This window comes from Podarcis cretensis (genome assembly GCF_951804945.1).
Source record: "Podarcis cretensis genome assembly, chromosome: 5".
In the NCBI taxonomy this organism is placed as follows: Eukaryota; Metazoa; Chordata; class Lepidosauria; order Squamata; family Lacertidae; genus Podarcis; species Podarcis cretensis.
In genome coordinates, this window is record NC_137174.1 from 36,963,070 (window position 1) to 36,983,830 (window position 20,761).

General features: G+C 43.0%; 1 protein-coding gene and 1 long non-coding RNA gene across 2 annotated transcripts in view; both read left to right on the forward strand.

Annotated features, from left to right (window-relative positions):
• LOC307216304 (uncharacterized protein) overlaps positions 1-20,761 on the forward strand; it is a 128,141-nt gene that overhangs the window by 17,717 nt on the left and 89,663 nt on the right. The gene's annotated exons all lie outside the window — the stretch shown is intronic.
• Positions 3,133-4,048, forward strand: LOC307216715. The gene is made up of 2 exons (XR_013839282.1): positions 3,133-3,881; positions 3,916-4,048. It is a non-coding gene; the product is annotated as an uncharacterized lncRNA (long non-coding RNA).

Sequence of the window (20,761 nt, forward strand, 5' to 3'; positions counted from 1 at the left end):
CGCGCCAAAACCCAGAAGTACCAGAACGGGTTACTTCTGGGTTTTGGCGGTCGTGCATATGCAGAAGCACTAAATTGCACTTCATGCATGCGCAGAAGCACCAAATTGCAACCCGCGCATGCGCAGACATGGCGCTGTGGGTTGCGAACGTTGTGGGTTGCGAACGTGCCTTCCACACGGATCACATTCGTAACCCGAGCGTCCACTGGATAGTGATTAGAATGTCAGGGTAGGACTGGGGAGAGTGGAGTTCAAGAGTTTAAAGAGGAGAAATTAATACATTCACTTTATATCAAGAGGTCAAAAATGGAACATTAAAGAACACACAGATGTCGCAAAGCTACACATGGCTACTAAGTTTAACTCAGTTCAATGTGAGTTATTTCCAGGCAAATGAGCATAAGATTGCAGCCTTTGTCTCTTTTATCTTGTGGATTGGTTTATCTTCCTCTATGAATCATATAAAGTTCATTGCTGACATTATTATATGGCATGGCCTTAACCGCAGTAGAACCGTATGCCCTTTTATTCTTATAAATTGAAGATTGACGGCATACATTCTATATTTGAGTTATCTATATTTGAGTTTACTTTGGGAGGAGGAGGAGCAAATGAATTCAACCAAGTCAAGTTATTTTCAGGATTGCAAATGGAAATAGTTTTTTTAAAAAATCATTCGTGCATAAGCTGCATTGAATAATATGGGAATCTATCTGGTGTTGTGGTTAGCATGTCAGATTAATGCCAGGATGATCCAGGTTCAAATCCCTAGTTGAGCATGAAAAGCACTAGTGGATAGATTGCCATCTCTTAACATAACCTACTTCACAGGCTTGTTGTGAAAAAAATGGAATAACCATGTGCTTTGCTTTGAAGATAGAAAAGCTAAATATGTAGGGAAAAAAGAGTTCCCAAGGAGACATATACAAGCTAAATGAAAGTCCTGTAACAATTATGGTTAATCTGAACATCAAGGCCAATACTGATGAACCCTTAAGGTAGAAGATTGTAACAATAGCCATATATCAACGACTTGTATAAAAACGTGAAAAACTCACCCAATCAAAAAAAATATAACCAGTGTTCTTCAGTGAATTTTTCAAACATCATACACATTTCAGCTTCCTGATAGCTATCAGCAAAAGTTGTATCTTGAGACATTGCTGAGCATATAATTTGAAGTCATAGGAGTTACTGTATTTTTCCATCTATAAGACTGTGGGAGTCATACAAGCAAGGCAGAGGCTTGTAAAAACTGCAGGGTGCCCCCTGACATTCCTCTGGGCAATGATTACCTTATATGGTAAAAGGGTAATAAAAACTTGACCGGATGAGGTAACATGAGATTGGCAAACGGCCATGCGGCTGGACGGAACAAAGGACAATAAAAAGTGACCGGAGAGGAGAAGAAGTCTGAACGAGCTGCTCTCTCTTATTATGGAAATATTACTGGCTTTCTGCGTCTTTATTTTACCCTAAAGAAGTGCCACTTGTAACGGCAGGCTCCAACAAATGGTGCCCCGTGTGAGGCTCAATTAAAAGAAGAGGAGGCTCAATTAAAAGAAGAGGAAAACTTAAAAGAAAAGAGGCTGACTAAAGGAAGCAGTGTGAGACAGACTTCAAAGAGAACCGTGAGAAGCAACTTAAAGGAAACAGTCTGAGGCAGACTAAGAGGATTTTAACAGACACTGTGAGAGGACTTTCAATCCAAGCAGTGGATATCATCGGCTCACCACGTCCGGCAAGGATTTCAAAGCGCTTATACATCTTTAAAAAAAGATCCCTGGTGAGTTTGATCCCTTTTATATTGATTTTAGAAACATGGGCACCTCTTTGACTACTCCCCAACAGAAATTTTTAAGAGACTTAAAATTTCTCCTCTCCTCCAACAAATTGGAAGTTCTTGATGGTGATTTGATACAGCTCATTCAAGCCATCGATGAGCATTGCCCCTGGTTTGCTGCAAATGGGACATGGGAACTAAAACAATGGGATAAGATTGGAGCACATTTTCATGGACATCCCAGCATAGGTGTTCGAATTTTAAATGCTTGGTGCAAGATTCGTTATGCTATGGGCTCTTTATCACCAAAAAATATCTCCATGGCTTCATTGCCAATACAACCTTCAGCGTCTTTAATTCAGCCTGCTGTTCTGCCATGTGTTCCAGCACTTGTTTTGCCAGCAGCCCCAGACCCCAAACCTCCAGATTACAGTGCCTCACCAGAGGACCCAATCCTGCAAAAATACAGTGGTCTAGCTGGAAATGACCCTGCTCTTTCAGCGGCAGAACAAGCTACCCCTTCTCAACGTGCAGCTTTTGTCTGTTCTTTAAATCAGGATACTGTGGCATTCCCTGTTATTGTGCCCCCTGCTGGTGCTCCAGCAGGAACTCAAGCCCAGCACCAACCTTTTGACTTTAAAATCTTGAAAGAACTGCAATTGTCAGTTAGGACAAATGGACTGCAAGCTCCATTTACACAAGCTCTTTTGGAAGCCACATTAGCCCAGCTGTTGGTTCCAGATGACATCAAGCTTTTGGCACGTACAGTGTTTCCCCCATCAGCAGGTGTATTGTTTGCCCATGAATGGGAAATCGCCTGTCGTGCTTATGCTCCTGCTTTACTGCAACAAGCAAGAGGGAATAATCCTAATCTTACCCTCGCAGATGTGATGGATGCTATGATGGGGCGTGGGCCCTTTGCTCAGGCTTCAGTGCAAGCCACACTGCTGCAGATCTTATTGAGGGATACTGCTCTTGCTGCTCAACAAGCAATGAGAAAAATCCTGGAACCCACCAGTATTCAGTCTAGGTGGGGTTCAATCAGACAAGAACCTAGAGAATCATATTCCTCCTTCATGGACAGGCTGATTACAGCAGTGAGTAGACAAATTGAAAATCCTGAAGCCAAACAAATAATTATCAAACAATTGGCCTTTGAAAATGCAAACGAGGATTGTAAGGTTGCATTACAACCGATAATACACAATCCTGCCACAGACACAGCAGCCATGCTTCGCATTTGTCAGTCTGTAGGTACAGCAGCTCATCTGTTAACAGCAGCGCAAAATAAAAACCAGCCTGTAGCCACCAATACAACGTTTCCAGCGTGGCAAACCAAGATCACCGATACCTCAGTGTGGGTAGAGTGGCCTCCACCAAAAGAAAAATCTGCAGCAATGGCACCATCTTGTTTCTGAACAGCTTATTTCTGAACAATTGACTTTCGGCCACATTGAACCACTTTCATCCCACTGGCCCCAGCAGACAGGAACAGTTTGCTTTTACATTGCCAGTATATAACAATTCGCAGCCCACCCAGCGATATCAGTGGGTTGTTCGGCCACAAGGCATGCGGAACTCCCCTACACTTTGTCAGCATTTTGTGGATGAAGCATCGAAACCTTTCCGCATGCGCCACCTAGAGGTGCTGCACACGAACTGCATCTGGCAGTGTTTGCCTTCCTCACCATTTGCCTTGCCATCCTTTGCTGCACCGTTATACAAGGAAGAGAAGCAGACGACACAGTCCAGTTGAAACCACCATATTTCACCTTATCAGCTGGCAAGCCACAGTCATCAGAATCCTACTCTGGCTGGCAGCATCCACGGCTCAGCCACTCTCGAACTATAAGAACTGTGTTGTTGAATAAGACTTTTAGGGGAGAAAATTATCATAAAATATGGAGGGATAATATTTTTGTACAAGATATGATTAAGTTTACCAGTTTATTGCATGCTTCTAAATGTTGGGTGTGTATGCCTGCCCCCATTTGTTTTCAAATTAAAGAGGGGAAAGAATCATGGGGCATATATCCAAACTGTCAATATACATTGAAATTCACTTTTAATAGCTCTTGTTCTCTTACAGGAACATACAGTGACCATTCTCAGTGCTGTAGGAGTGACACAAGTGCATGGCTATAAACTAGAAAGGAAGCCTACCATGCAGCTTGGAATCAGAATTCTTATATTCTTGGCTTCCGGATGGAAGTTGGCTTCGACATTTATTAATTTTAGTGATCATTATAGTAGTTATTTGCATTATTTTGTGTTGCTGTATTCAATGTATTCCTTCCTTAATCTCTATATGTACTGCATGGTTCTCCAGTCCGCGGCCCGCTTCCGGTTTTACAAGAGTCGCTTATCGCACTCGATATAATCGTATTGGAACGGACATTTATGACTCTAATTAAAAAATAAAGAAAGAGGGCATGTGGGAGTCATACAGGCAAGGCAGAGGCTTGTAAAAACTGCAGGGTGCCCCCTGACATTCCTCTGGGCAATGATTACCTTATATGGTAAAAGGGTAATAAAAACTTGACCGGATGAGGTAACATGAGATTGGCAAACGGCCATGTGGCTGGACAGAACAAAGGACAATAAAAAGTGACCGGAGAGGAGAAGAAGTCTGAACGAGCTGCTCTCTCTTATTATGGAAATATTACTGGCTTTCTGTGTCTTTATTTTACCCTAAAGAAGTGCCACTTGTAACGGCAGGCTCCAACATAAGATGAGGTTTTTTACCCAATTTTTTAGGTCTAAAAAGGTGGGTTGTCTTATCCATGGAATATAGCAATTAAATATATAAACAAATATGGAACTTGCTTTAGCAACCGCAGCTCCTGGCAGTGGCGAGCTGCGGGGCCTCTGTAGTCTGCTTGCTTCCTCCTGCTCTGCCTGCCCTACAGTGGGGAGGGAAGCAGTCCATTTTTGCTGTGCAGTGTCTTCACACGGCTCCATTTGTGCATGGGCAGCGCAATGTTACACAGGAGGAGCACGGCGATTGAAGTCATATCCCCCCCCTCTGCACTTTTAACATCGGCGAAACATTGTGCCTTGAGCTCCTCCTGTGTAACGTTGCACCGCCCGCACACAAATGGAGGTGTGCAAAGACGCTGCACAGAAAGAACAGATCACATGCACAGCCTCCCCCATGCAGCCTCTGCCTGTAGAGTGGGCAGAGTGTGAGAAGGCAAGCAGACTGAGAATGCCCTGTGGGAAAGGCGCTGCCTCTCCAGTTGGCTGCGGCGATCGAAGATATCTCTCCCCTCTGTGCCTTTACTGTGATGTTCACTGATGTTAAAGGTGCAGAGGGAGGGATATTACTTCACTCACCGCGCTCCTCCTGTGTAACGTTGTGCCGCCCGCGCACAAATGGAGCCGTGTGAGGACACCGCACGGCAAAAATGGACTGCCTACAGCCTCCCAGCTGTAGGGCGGGTAGAGTGGGAAGAGGTAAGCAGAATACTGTACAGAGGCTCCGTGGGAAAGGCGAAAAGTGCTAAAAGTAATTGGAAAACAAAGCTTCACCATTCTTCCCCCCAAAGCTCAACTCTGCCCCCCCAAAAGCTCAGCGATTGCCGGCGAGGGAACAGCTGATAGATGGCCTGTTAGACACGTGGGGCTGTTAGCCTCGGGGCAATCCTCCCCCCCCAAAATTTTGACAAGTCAGGGCAATTTCCCCCCATTTTCTTAATTTAGGATCCCCCAAAATAGGGGGCGTCCTATACCTGGGGGCGTCCAATACACGGAAAAATACAGTATATGTTTAAATTATTGTACCCGGGTTTTGTTTTGTTTTTCATTTTTGGCATTTAGAACTCATGCATAAAGAAGTTCTGCACATGAATATATGCCATTGAGGAAGGCTGACTTTTATTGATTGGGCTGCATTTTTCTGCAATAAAACGGCTAGCACATTTGCAAAACTAATCTAGGTCTGGGATGGTTTCAAACTGGCTGGCAAACCGTGTGTTGAGATTCTTATATTGGAGGCAGTTGGACTGGATGACCCTTGGGGTATCTTCCAACTCTAGGATTCTATGTTTTTATACATATTGTTGATGTATGGCTATTATAACAACCCTATAGCTTATGGGTTCAGCCACCTGAAGTTTTTGAACTGCACAGGTTCTGCACAAGGCTGTACTTTTGAAGCTTTTAGAGTTCTGTATCCTTGTTTTTAACTTCTGTATTTATGGTAAGGTCAGATTCTATTCTTAGCACACGAGGAATCCTTAGCCACCTAAGTGGGTACAAAAGCTACTTATCCTCCTCCCCCACCCCCACCCCGTACAAGCTAATAATAACAGCTGGGAGGCATTTGGATCATGGCAACAGTGTGGGAGGAAGGAATTAAATAAAATCCCTTCCCATAACACTCAAACAAATTAGCATCCTCATGCAAGTGCTTTTGAAGCGAACCCTCGGGTACTAATTTTGAAAACCTGTGGGAGATCCCAGTTGCAGATCTCACATATCTTATATCTAGTTGAGCTGGGTATACATGTTTGTGACTGTGCTCCTCGAAGCTGTCTAGTGAACCAGCTGTAGCTAGAGAAGGGTGGGGAACCTTCCATATCCCTCTGCCTGGCTCCTTTCTAGACCAAATTTCCCACTGGCCAAGCTCTAAATCATCCTTGACTTTTGGACCTGGGTGGGATGTGTTACTGGACAGTAATAATGCCTGTTGTTTGCCTGGACAGTGGACAAAGAGATGCGTGTGACTTTTGTGTGTCTGGAATGGCATCTATTATACAAATGCAAAAGTTCCCTCTGTGACTCTGCTCCTTTCTGGCCCCGGCTCCCAACTAGGGATGATGGAGAAATTTGATTCAGTTCACATATAAAGGTGAACTTACCTAACTTGAACTTTCCAAAACAATACAGTCATACCTTGGGTTAAAGACTCCTTGGGTTGCGTGATTTCAGGTTGTGCACTGCGCCAAACCCAGAATTACTAGAATGAGTTACTTCTGGGTTTTGGCACTTGCGCATGCGCAGAAATGCTAAATTGTGCACAGAATCACAACCCGCACATTCTCAGATGTGGCGCTGCAGGTTGCGAACACTGCAGGTTGCGAATGTGCTTCCCGCACGGATCACGTTCACAAAGCGTGTTCTCCATAACAGAGAGCACGTGTTGCGGTTGGGGAAACAGGCCACCCTGCAGTGACTAGGCAAATTTGGTGAGGAACCCAAACCTTTAAGTGGTTAACTTTGGGTTGCTGGGGAGTTTTGATTGTTGCCAATTTGGAGGAGGGGTCAGAGTCTTTAAATACAGGGGCCAGACGTAGGACGTCCTCTTGGCCATTTTGCACCGGATCACCCGCCCTCCCTCCCTTTTATAGGGTGGTTTTTTCATATCGCTTGACCTTGCTATGCCTGTCATGGGGTCGTTCGCCTTGGTGCGGGGGCCTGGTAGGAATTTTGCCATCTGGCTGATTGGCTGGTGCCATTTGGTTTTTGCCTACTGCGTAGCAAATCGTCACAACTTGTAAGGTTGGCGGTTAGGCATTGGTTAAATTGGTGCTTGGAGGGGTAAGTGCCTATCCCTCCAAATGATGCGAAGGGAATTCCGTTAAAGGAATCCAGGGGCTTGCCATTCTTTTCGTCCTTGTCCCCGGAGTCGGACTTGGGCCGTGCAAGCCCCACCGGAACATGAGGGTGAGAGGTGATGGTCTGTGTCCCAGCCTCATTTTCTCACCCAATACTTGTTTCCCATGCTGGCTTCCACTGGTGTCCGGAAGGCCAGCTGGCTTCCGCTGGTGTCCGGAAGGCCAGCTCTGTCCCTGAGGGCAAGGACAGATAGTCATAACCAATGCCTAAGCAACCACTCACATTTTTTGTATTTTAATAAAGTTGTGGCCAAAATTATGCCAAAAACCTTAAACAAAAAATCATGTGTGAAGCGTGAATTTTTTGGTGGGTGGCATTGTGGGACTCAACACGCAACACGAGCGTCCACTATACAAAGAATGAAACACAGTGATCCGTCAAAAATTTACACTTCTCTGAATTTTCTTTAAAGCATGAGGAAGATTCTCCACATATTGGGGCAATTTCTAATACAGTACATACAAATATCATGTTGTTCCACAGGGCCGAACTACACATGGTTCTCAGTATATACCTCTTTTTTCCCTCTTTGGAAGAACACAGCCTTAGATGGGGGTTTTTTTGGTTCCGCAAGGGAAAAGATGCAGATGTTTGTACCTTCATAACTGAGAGGGAGCGATTCATTGCAGGAAAACGGCGAAAGTGAAAACGACAAAGAATTTCCTGCCCCTTCTCCTCCCTCCCACTGCTCTTTCACTTCAGTTTGCAGCTTTGGTGGCTGCCTATTGTAAAATAAAATCCACAGAACTGAGAGAGAGAAACACCCCCACACACACACACACATGATGAGCATCATGTGTACTTTGGCCCATGGTGCCACCTCATTTGCGGCACTCACTCGGCATTCATATCTTTAATGGCTTTCTTTTTTCCCCTAAGTGCATTTTCCTGTTGTTAGTTCTTAAAGAAACAGGTGTTTGTGAGGAAGACTGATGTGCAATTTGTGCCTTTCAGAGACAATTTGTTCTGCTGCTGTACTCATCATCCCAAATACAGAGCAGGGTCACTTTATTGCGCTTGGGGCGGGGGTGGAACCAACATGTACCCTGAGCAAACAATGGATGAAAACGTAAGATCAAAATGGATATACTCAGGGAGATTCAAGCAGCTCACAGAGACCCCTCCTCCACTCGGTTATCTCCCTTCTCTTTTTGCCTTCTCAACCTCACAAACGTTTCGTAAAAGAGCGAGGCTTTTTCCATGAGCCCCTTGAGACCTCATTCTGTTTGGATAATTCTTCTGTTTTCTCTGGGATGCTGATCAACAATATATTAAAACTCTGGTGATTCATCCTCTGAGCCAGAATGACGGCAGAAATAATTCATCAGATTGAAACGTCCAAGCTTCTCTGGCATTGTATTCCTTATTAAAACAAGCTCTGAAATTAGTTATATTTCTCCCTCGTGGGTCAAGCTACTGTTGGATTTTGGAATCAAATGTGCAGGGTTATTTTAAAAAATTATAATCATGCAAATGGCAACAGCTGCTGTGGGTATGCATGCATGCCAATGGGTGACTTCCCCATACAACAAATCCTTCAGAAGATGGGTTTCTTCAGGACTAGATCCATTTTGGGTGACTTTTTTGCTGCTATCTGGTGCTCAGTAAATTGTATTCCCCCCCACCCCTTTTTAATAATTCAAGTATTGTTATTTTTATTGTTATTTGTATACCACCCTTCATCCGTAGATCTCAGGGCGGTTCAGAACATAAAATCACAACATACGATACACAAATACACAATAAAAATAAGAGCAAAAAACAAACCAATAATCCCCCTCCCATAACACATTTAAAAGGGCATCGGTTGTCAATAAACCAAAGGTCTGGTTGAAGAGGAAAGTATTTGTCTGGCGCCTAAAGGTGTCTAATGAAGGCACTGGCCAAACCTCCCTGGGGAGAGCATTCACAAATGGGTAGACACTGCACCCTCCAGACTTTGAATAGAGGAGGCACACAAAGAAGGGGCTCGGAAGAAGAAGAAGAAGAGTTTGGATTTGATATCCCGCCTTTCACTCCCTTTAAGAAGTCTCAAAGCGGCTAACATTCTCCTTTCTCTTCCTCCCCAACAACAAACACTCTGTGAGGTGAGTGGGGCTGAGAGACTTCAAAGAAGTGTGACTGGCCCAAGGTCACCCAGCAGCTGCATGTGGAGGAGCGGAGACGTGAACCCGGTTCCCCAGATTACGAGGCTACCGCTCTTAACCACTACACCACACTGGCTCTCCAGGTACGTCATATTGAACAAAGTACATCAAAGACTTGTCCCGTGACCAGTTGGAATGACTCCTTCAGATTGATGATAAGAGCGACATCTTTCTATGGAACACAACAACAAATAAACTACAGAGAGGCTGTTAAAAGTTCCAAGGGAACTGTGGGGAAAACAACATAACTTCAGGCAGGTGCTAAATTTGTTAAAGGAAACCGAGCCAGCTACATAGCTCAGCTGTACATTATTTTTATTTATTTATACAGTGCCCGTTTGTGCACTTAAGGTTTTAAAACCTGGCTTCTTGCTGCACAGAGCTGTAGAGTTTAAATATGAAACATAAACACCAGCAAGGGCAAATGGAATAAGATGAACCAGTTGAACTGCTGTGCTTGCACAGGCTCCTACATTTATTCTTGCTGAACTCTTTGCTTTTACCCCTTTGTTTTTAAGACCAGCTTGCAAAGTTGCCTCATCTTTGTAACTTCTCATATTGCAACCTTATTAAGCCATGGCCAACTAGACAGGAAAGGGACAGATCTGTAAATCCAGCCAGCTGACCACCAAATCCCTAAGTCGTTAGCCAATATGGTGCCCTCTAGATGTTGAAGAATGCAATGCCCATCAGCACAAGCCTACATGGCCAAGAGCTAGGAATGATGGGAGTTGTAGTCCAAAACATCTGCAGGGTACTATGTTAACTATCCCTGCCCTATATATAGCACAGAGGTTGAGATTTAGGGTGCCTCCAGACTGTTTCTATTTTGGGGTGGCATTCCATCACAAGCCAGCAAATTTAGATTGCATAATTAAAGTTGACTTGGAGATCATGTGCAACAAATTCACTTTCCCTCCGAAAGGGCAAATTGCTTTGCAAAAATGTGTTTATTGGGGAAAATTGCATGCAAACATACATACATCAGGATGAATTTGCACTAAAATGCTGATGAATATTCATGAGGACTTGTTTTTAAAAAATGACAATTTGATGTGTGAATGAGGAGAGCTGAACTGAGGATTGGAAAAACAAGAAACCAAGAAAAAATAGCATTGGTATATTGCCCATCCCTACACAATAGCATTCAATGAGCCACCTCTCTCTCACACACCAATGACAACATTTCCAGAATCTGAGATTACTACACCACTAGAATCCCTTTGTGAGACTGGGGGGGGGGGCACTCAAATTATCTCAAAGCTTGTAGGGATGCAAAAACGTTTGATGCTTCTTAGGTCATATGAGAAGCAGTGATAGCGACAAAGCCAGACAGCAGCTATAAAAACAACTATAACAATTGAGGACCGAATATGAATAATAGCAGGCAGCGTTCTGGGGATGACAGCAGCTTAAACGTCAGTACAAAGTGATGAAATGCAATGAGGCTGTAAGAACTGCCGTCTGATAAAAATATAAAAAGGGATTTAATGCAATCTGACTAAATTGTCTGCACATGTGAAGGACATTAATGCCATAAGAGGTTGAAGGCTGCAGTCTTACATGCATCAACTAATGCTAAGCTTTGCTGAAAGCCCTGGGAGCTATTTTAGGAGAATTGAGTTGCCAGATTCCAAAGGAAGACACTGATGGGCTGGTTCACACACGCATTGATGATTTCAATTCCATGGATTGACTTACATGTGTGAATGAGCCACCCAGAGTCACTTAGGGCCAGGACATAAGGGTAAGGGCTGTAGCTCAGTAGCAGAGCATCCCAGGCATCGATCCTAGATATAGGAGCCAACTCCTAGGGGTTGAAGGGTCTTCGTCCCAATAAGATATCTGAGGGAGCTGGGGCCCCCAAAGTTGATGGGCATTGCCATTCAAACGGTGTGCGTGCACTGTGTCATGTGATCAATTATGTGGGACAGGGCTTATCTGCCCCCTCCCCTATTTTATTCAAGTTGGCACCTTTAGCCTAAACATCTCCAGGCAGGACTGGGGATGTCCCATCTCAGAAACCCTGCAGAGAAGCTGCCAGGTGATATTGACAGAACTAGGCTAGTGATGTTTGGCCATCACTGAGCACCCATCTATGACTCATGTGGGCATATATATATATATATGCACAAGGTCAAGATTGCTAGATGCCAACTTGCTTTCCTGGGAAGTGCCAAAGTGTGCCTTGCAGTTCAGTTAGTTTTTGCTTGTACACCGGTCTTGTGTTTTGTTCACCTTACCACCGGAAGTGGTAGCTGTGATGTAGTTGCTGACCAGTGTATGGGACCACACAATTACCTCTGCTTGCTTCAGTTATAAGGATGAACCATTCTAAGAGCGATTTAATATGCACCAATAGGTTTCTTGCTAAACTACAGTAAAGTGGATATAATTAGAGCAATGTTATAAATATTTAAGGTAGTGCAAGTACAATGAAAGTGATTATCCTGGATTTATGGAATGCACAGTAATCACCCAACTGTCTAGTGAAACAGGCTTTTTGATGGAACTTCTGACAGGGAAGTTTCTTTAATTTCTATCATTTTTGGTACTGAATAGATTGGTTTTTGATTGGCTCAGTAAGCCCCTGTTTTAAAGCTTGCAACAAAACCTCTCATTGTGTTTCGTCTTTGAATGGGTATTTTCTTTAACAAGTATTTCCACTTGGGGCTGAAAGTATCAGTAGAGGCCCCTTTGAAAACTCATTTTGAATGCCTTGGAGTTCCCTAGACGTACTTCAGTAATAAGAAACTATGAAAACAGAATATCTTGGCCATTTGGTTCTTAAACTGCAATCCAAACTTGTTGTATACACCCTCTGCTTCCACTTGGGGGGGTGCCACTGCTGCTAAGTCCTCCACCCTGCCCAGCTGGGAAGGAACCTACCACCAGTGGTTCTTCTGCTGGTGGCATCCTGTGGAAGGACCTGAAATGGGTGTCTAATGAGAGGAATCCAAAGAGCTGTAGATCCCTGAGAGTCCTGATCCTTGGGCTCTGAGAGTCCTGATCCTTGGGCCCCCCAGCTGTGTCTCTCTGGAACTGGCACAGTAACCCTCTTCTACCCTGGTTGATGTAGGTCAACAGAGCTTCAGAAGCAGCAGTTGCTTTGCTCTACCGTGCTGCTCCTTGTCTGGAGGTAGGATTTCTCTCTAATCTGGGGCTCACTTGAGTCCCTCTGTGGACAGGGGGCATTACTTCTAAGTAAACACGCACTGAAAAAGTCTCACTGCAAGTCTCTTTCTCAGCCTCTCAGATCTGTCAATCCTTCAGTGAGCAGGATCTGCTAATAATCATTCATTTATGTCTCCAAGAGTTGTCATAAAATATTTTTACACTCCCCAATCCATCACTCTTTCTGTTCATTCTTAACAGGGTCTAAAAATAGAGAGGAGAGCTATTTATTGAGAAGAAATAAAACAAATGGGTAGAAATAGTTTCATTCTCCCTTGGCACTCAAAATTCCCACGGCTCTTCAAATCTCACCCCAGTCTCCCTCACTCTCTTGGCTGCTTGCGGAGTGTTGGCAGTGTGGGAACTTTGACAACGAAGCTCCTTGCTGCCTTGCTTGAGTCATGTGAGATGTGCTGAGACCAATGGGAATTGCCCATGGTGCAGCTCTACATCATGCCAGCATTACCCTTGGGGCAAATTGGAGAAGCATTGCTGGGGTATGTGGGAAACATAGAAACAAAGGCAAGGAACCATTAGAAGAGCATCATAGCTCAGCAGTAGAACATTTCCTTTTATGTAAAACCTCCCAAGTTCAATCTCATAAGTGCATGCAGCACATTAAAAAAGCAACCAGGGAATTTTATATTTTTACTTATTAAAGAAAAGGCAAACTTTCACTGAATACTCAGTCATAAAGGACATTGTTTTCATTCATCAAACACACTATAACTTAACTAAACTTTTTTTTTAACTAACAACTAAACTTTCCTGGGGAAAAAATACAAAATTTGAAAATGAGACACGAGATACTAGATTTTGGTGATAACAAGGCATATGCAAAGATACAGTCAGTTTTCATGATCTTTAACTTGATAAATGGACCAAAACAGATTAAGGTTTCTTCTCTTTCCTGCCTTAGAGAATGAGAATCACCCTGTTCTTGCGATTGCCTCGCTGCAAAGTGAAGGGCGGGTAATATAAAATAAATTAATTACTGTATACAGATCATCCACTAAATGATGGCACTTCACCCTTGTATTATGTATCTTTGCCAATTAGGTTTGGTAAGGATTAAGGGGGAAAACAGCATGAAAATATATATGATAAATAGATTTGCTAATTTGAGTTTTACAGCTAATTTAGCAATTTATTCCTAAGAAATATTGTAATCATCCAACCTGAATCAGATACATTATCCTCTTATTCCACTAGGAATAAATTAATTCATCATACTTAGTTTAATAAGTTATTTTCTTAAGAGGAAGGAATTAATATTTAGAGCCTTTTTTCCAGTATAGAGAGCCAACTAATCTAAATATTTCAGCCCAGGAAATCTACAAAATCTACCATGAGATTAAATAGGACTAATTTAAAGCCATGGGGAACTTCTTTCACATCCCTTTTACCACAGAGTCCCTCATGATCAACTGCCTAGAGATTACATTTCAGAGGTGGGTGGAGCTAGAGTGCTTCTAGATCTCCTGCTGTCACTTGAAGCTGAGGTGGCCACAGCAGCACAGAGTACCTTCCATCAGATTTTGCTGGTGGCCCAGCTGTGCCCCTATCTGGACAGTGATAGCCTAATTTCCATTGTCTATGCTCTGGTAACCTATAGGTTACAATACTGCAACATGTTATACCTGGGGGCTGCCTCTGAAGACAGTCCAGAAACTTCAGCTGGTGCAGAATTCAGCGACCAGTTTGCACACTGGGGAAAGACACCAATCCTTGCCTGACTGCATGGGTTGCCAGTCCGTTTCCAGGCCCAAATCAAAGTGCTGGTTTTGAACTGTAAAGCCTTAAATGGCTCAGGACCAGAATACCACAAGGCCTGCATCTCCAAATATGGACCAACCTGAACCCTATGCTTGGGCGGAGGGAGGGGTGTGTGGTGGAGGCGGCCTGCCTTGGGTGTCTTTGCTGAGGGGGGTGACATTTGGCGCTTCGCCCGCCTGCGACTCCCAAGCCTACCCTGAGCCGTTGGGGGAAGATGGGAGTTGAGGTGCTTTGCTGGCAGCTGGGAGAGGCTTGAGAGTCGCAGGCGGCGGCACGCCAAATGTCCGCCATTGGTGGCTCGATCCACTCCCGTGGGTGGCTCACTCTATTGGTAAAACCTATTTGGTGTTTCACAACTTTCTGACTAGTTGCAGGACCTTAGCCAGACCTAGCAGAGTAAACGCAGAATCTATGGAAGCAGTTGGCAACTTGGCTGCAGACAGGATAGACAAAGCAGGAACCAGGAACTTGTAGTTAGGTGTTTATTATATACAGTGGACTATTTACAGGAACAGAACATGGATCTTTTGCTAGCTCTCTCTGACACGACTCACAACTCTTACATTCACTGACACACAGAATTCTGAACCTCTGAACCCCGAACTAACACATTCCAGTTAGTAGGCCATTAATTATCACTCCCTTGCGAGAGCTTGACCAATCAGGGAGTTGTCTCCATGTCTCTGTTATCACCAGGCAGACTTACTCCTTCAGATTGCCTTCTGGTTGTCTGCCAAACCTTAACTGACTCTGTGTGAGTAGCTGCATGTACACAGATTCCCAACAGCTCCACCTCTAGTTACAGTGCGCGTGCACCACTCCATGCACTAGAGAGGCTATCCCGCACCTGGGAGGGCACCCTCCACACCCCACTCCCCTCGGGAGCATGCCCCCCCTTGGGAGTGCGCCCACCCTGGGCAGCATGGGCATATCCTCCGCTGCTGACCCTATGATCATCATCTGAGGCCCTTCTTTGTGTGTTTCCCCCACAAGAAGTCTGGAGGGTGGTAACACAAGAACGGGTCTTTTCTGCAGTGGCTCCCCAGTTGTGGAATGCTTTCCCCAGGAAGGCTTGCCTGGCCCCTTCATTACATATTTTCAGACGCCAGGCAAAAGCATTCCTCTTCTCCCAGCTTTTTGGCTAATTTAACAATGTATAGACTTTTAATCTGGTTTTAGGGAGGTATTGTTTTTGTTTGAAACTATGTTATGTATTTTTGTGTTTTTATATTATAAACTGCCCTATGATCCTCAGATGAAGGGTGGTATAGAAACTTAAGAAATAATAATAATAATAATAATAATAATAATAATAATAATAGTATAGAATCCTCATATTATAGAGAGGTAACTGGAAGAAGCTGGTGTTCTGCTAGTCCTTGACAGATGCAGAAATAGTTTGCATATTAACTTTACCGCAGCGCTGATGTCAGTGAATGATTTGGCAGGGGAAGTGAAGCTTCAAATTTGACCGTTCTGTTTTAGTGCTGACAACTTATGAATCAGAATTCTATTGAAAAGCAGTGAGATATCTGTTCCTTTCAAAATAAGTAAAATGCCCGCTTTCTTTATTATGATCCAAACTCTACCCAGTAAGTGCTAGCAGAGGCTATTTTAGGAAAATAAAATGGCTGAACTCAAAACTTTGTCTTTCAAGCTAGAAAAAAATTTCAGGGACATAGATCTAGCAGTTTCCCAGGTTATGACTGAAACCCACAACCCCCCGATAGTAGTGTGAGGTCTCATTAAAGCGCTCTAGACCTTGGCGGATGGGAGAGCTCTGTGTGTTGCAGAGAGCCTGCAAGATATCGTGGAACTGGGGCGATTAGGTGGAAGTCATAAATAATCCATAGGCAGAATGTATACCTACGGCCAACTGTGTCACCGCTCTTTCTAAAAGAGTCTTATGGAAATGCAGTGCGCATTGTTAATACATAATGGAGCCAAGCTAAGTAATGGTTTGTTTGGCAAATAGTGTGATATAATCCCATTTTTCATTTGGACTGGAAAATGGGTTTCAGAAGTTTGTTTACTTGACCCCAAGATACTGTGCACTTGTGCTGCCGGCACAGAAGAAAAATGAAGGCAGCTTTTAGAGATCTGAAACCGTTCCCATTTTATATTCTTAAAATGTTGCCAGTGCTCTTGCCGTCGTGTTGGCAGCTATGAATGAGTGCGCTGGCTCAACTACAAGGCAAAATAAGACAGCACTATTGATTGCACTTACTCATGGTGATTTCTGCTGTTTTCAGTGGAATTTACATGTTTAGGTTGTGTGGTGTGTGTGTGTGTGTGTGTGTGTATGTGTGTGTGTAAAGCTCACACCTGCACTCAGCCTTTGCTGTGTTGTTTGACACATACATAGCTCCTTCATCCCTCCACAAACTTTCATTAGTATAGCCCCACCTTGTTTGATCACCATAAGGAGGAGTCCATGTTTTTGGCTTGCAAATACTTCGCCACTTTCCTCCTGGTTTAGATACTAGTAAGGCACAATCTCAATGGATCTTTCTTTCTTTTGTTCCTGCTTTTGCTTTGTTCTTCTAGAGATGAAGTGATATTTGGATTCATTGACCCATTTCACAGATTTGGTTGCTATGGATTTCTCCTGAACTTAAATGCTGAAATGTGACATAGTTCGTACAAATAGGAAACTTAAAGATGCTTTAAAAGTGGATGGCTTGAAGAAAATATTAAAAGGCAAGATAAAGTCTGCCAAAGTGGTTGTGTGTGTGTATGATTGCTTTCTTAGTAGTTGCTTTGTCAATTACTCATATCCTAATTGCTATTGTTCTGTTCTCATTGCACCTTCTTGATTATTATTATTCTTTTAATCACATTGCATCCATTTGATTATAACACTAAAACTGCTCTTATGGATTTTTCCATACGTTCTTGTGTAGTCATTTAGGCCAACAATATTAATTCTCAATTGTTTCTTTACTGAGCATTGTGCATCAATAAATCATTTACCGTAATTTCATTTCTACTTTTGCATATGTGGTCTTCGTCTCTGATGCAGCTTTACCCCTTAAGGTGCAAATACGGATGATGTCAATATTGTATCAACAAATCACATGTGTCAAAATGTATTCCTGGCAGTACTTTCAGACTGATATCACAGGAAAACATTGTTTTCACATGTAAATTTACTGGATTACTATAGTAAAACAAGAAGGGAGCCTCTCAAAAGTATTTTCAGACACAACTGAAAGTATCTGTGGCAACTTGGCTTACGGCATTGATTTGGAACTGTCCTAGAAATAGACTGAAGTTTCAGTGGAAGAATGCAACAAGGCATTGTGGGTAAATGAGTCTGACAGCTGTGGATAGCAATGAGAATCTTTAAAAGTAGAATTCTACACATTGTGCAAAACAAAAAGGTGTAATTTCACACATTATGCAAAACGAGGTACTGGAATTCTTGTCTCTAACACTTCAATCTGGAAGAGGGCATGCCATATTTTTGAATGGTTTTTCATGTGAAATAAAATAGGAAAATGCTGTCCTTCTTTTAGTAAGTTAGCACACTAGATAGAGGATTTCCCCCTTGATGTGCTTGTTTACTACATTGAGTTGTATCGAGGAGCATTAAAACATATTAAACCTCCCATATCTTAGCCTCTCCTCCTGTCCAACATTATTATGCTGGCAGTGTGGGAGTTCTTCACTGCAGTCCTATCAGAGTAATGAGAAGTATAAGGCTAAAGGGGAGGAGCCTACAAAAGACTCCGCCTTACCCTAGCATTTCCCACTTCTCTGAAGGTTAAAACTGGTGTGAGGAGAAGTTGCATGATGGGTTCTCTCCCCATGGCCTGGGACTTCTCACATTACAAAGCAGAGGAAAAGGGGAAGGGGGAGACAGCACCGACCCAGTAACAAAAATGTAAAGACCTCTTAGGTTTTGTGTCTGTTTCCAGAATTAGTCCATATTCCTATTCACAGGATCATTTAATGGATTAATCCAAGTACCTGACATGTTTGAGCATACATCCATTTCCCTGAGGCAGGAATGTTAAGTTAGCTTTCAGTGTATATCCCCTTACAATCCCCACTAGCTATATCTTGAATACAAAGTATGTGTTACTGCCAAAAGGTACTGGGAATAATTGCTGTTCAGAGCTGCTGACCACTGACTCACATTGTGAAACACATAACCACAGCCTCTCAGTGGGGAGAACAGGACTGTCTCTGCCAACCTGGATATCTGTTGGCTTCTGCCAGGCAGGAAGAAATACAAGAAGGTGTCATGTCTCAGTAGTACCTAGCTTTAGCAGTAATGTCTACTTGAACATGGCTGTGTTTCAGGTCTTCATGTTCAGTCCTTTCCTGGCTTGACCTCTGACCCTGAATGACTGTCAGTCCTGACTGATTCCAGGTTTGTTCTGTTGACACTGCCTTCTGTGTTGCCGTTGGTTCTAGCCTGATTCCTGGCTCCTAGCTCATTCTAGGCCTCACACGATCCATTGTGGTAAAAAGGTAAAGGATGCCTGGACAGTTAAGTCCAGTCAAAGGTGACTATGGGGTTGCAACACTCATCTCACTTTCAGGCAGGGAGCAGGCGTTTGTCCACAGACAGCTTTCTGGGTCATGTGGCCAGAATGCTTCTGGCGCAATGGAACACTGTGAACGCACAGAAATGCCATTTACCTTCCTGATGCAGCGGTACCTGTTTATCTACTTGCATTGGTGTGCTTTTGAACTGCTAGGTTGGCAGAAGCTGGGACAGAGCAACGGGAGCTACCCTGTCATGGGGATTTGAACCGCCGACCTTCTGATCGGCAAGCCCAAGAGGCTCAGTGGTTCAGACCACAGCGCCACCTGCGTCCCATTGTATGCATATGATCACAGAGCTATGACTGGGCATAAGCTTTTCCTACTGTCTTTTCAAGTGCAAGCAGAGGTTTATTCTGATCTTAGCACTGGGGTACTATACTGCTAAGATCAAAGCTATGACTGTGCCAGCTCCTGCTTTGAAATTTGAACCACCTGATATCATATGACATCAAGTGACAGGTGGATGGCCTTGGCAACCTGACAAAAATGGACTGTGGAGGGTAGGCCAGTTCTAGATTTGGCCCTAACTTCTTCACCCCTGTCCTACAGTGATTATTTAAGAGTAGTAAAATGGCAAACCAGTATATTATATTCTGTTTGGGTCCCACAGTTAATCAAACAACGGAAGCTAAATATAATGTCCTGGTATCTAAGTAGTTACACATATGGAATCATTATAAAGGATTAGTAAGTCTGACAATCTCTTCAATCAGGAGCAGATGAAATTCAGGAGGAGGATGGTTTTAACATTTGCAGCAGAAATGATTTATTTAGTTACAGAGAACTGATTAAAGATGAAACAATGATTCAGTTATCAGTGGTCAAAGAAGCTATATGGAATGCTAAGATACATTGGTAGGAATATTTACAGCTATGAAATGTAGTATCAAAATTTATAAGGGAGAATGCAGTGCTGAGAGCATGAACAGAATCTGAACATATAGTAATATAGAAAGGGCAAACATCGGTTATCTAAGAGATATCATCTTTCGTGAAAATACAATTGCAAACAGGAACAGGTAAAGGATTATATGATAAGGTGGGCTTAAGATACAGAAAATAACATAAACCTGGAGCTGTGGGAGAAAGGATGGAGAAAGGATAATAAATTTTCTCTGAATGCAAATGTAAAAAAAAATAATTGCTTTAAAGTTATGTCATGGCATGATGGTATCTGACTCCTGTAAATATTGGAGCAATACATAACTCATATTCAAGAACATGTTGGAGGTGCAAAAAGGACAATGAGATATATTAACTATATGTAGTAGACAAGTAGCTACACAAAAATGCTGGAATGTGATTTTTAGAATAATAACAAATATATTGAAATATGAAGTTCCCTTAGATCCAGTACTGATATTGCTGAACTATATGTCACCTATCTTAAAGAACTTACCTAACTGTTAACAGCTGCAAGGCTGGTATTGGCTCAAGACTGGAAAGTTACCATACATTACTCCTTCCCTGGAAAGAAACTTTAACAAAGTTTGGGACTGGGCTATAATGTCAACAAAAACATGTTATTTAAGAGCAAGAATGGCATGACTATATAAATAAATTCTGGGAAAACCAGTTGCCCCTTTTACAATATTGTCAAGAAAACAATTACCTTCCACAAAAGCAAATTAGAGTTTTGTTAGAATGATTTATTCTATTAGAATAAATTAGAAAATATAAAAAAGGGGGAAAGGGTCATTCCAGC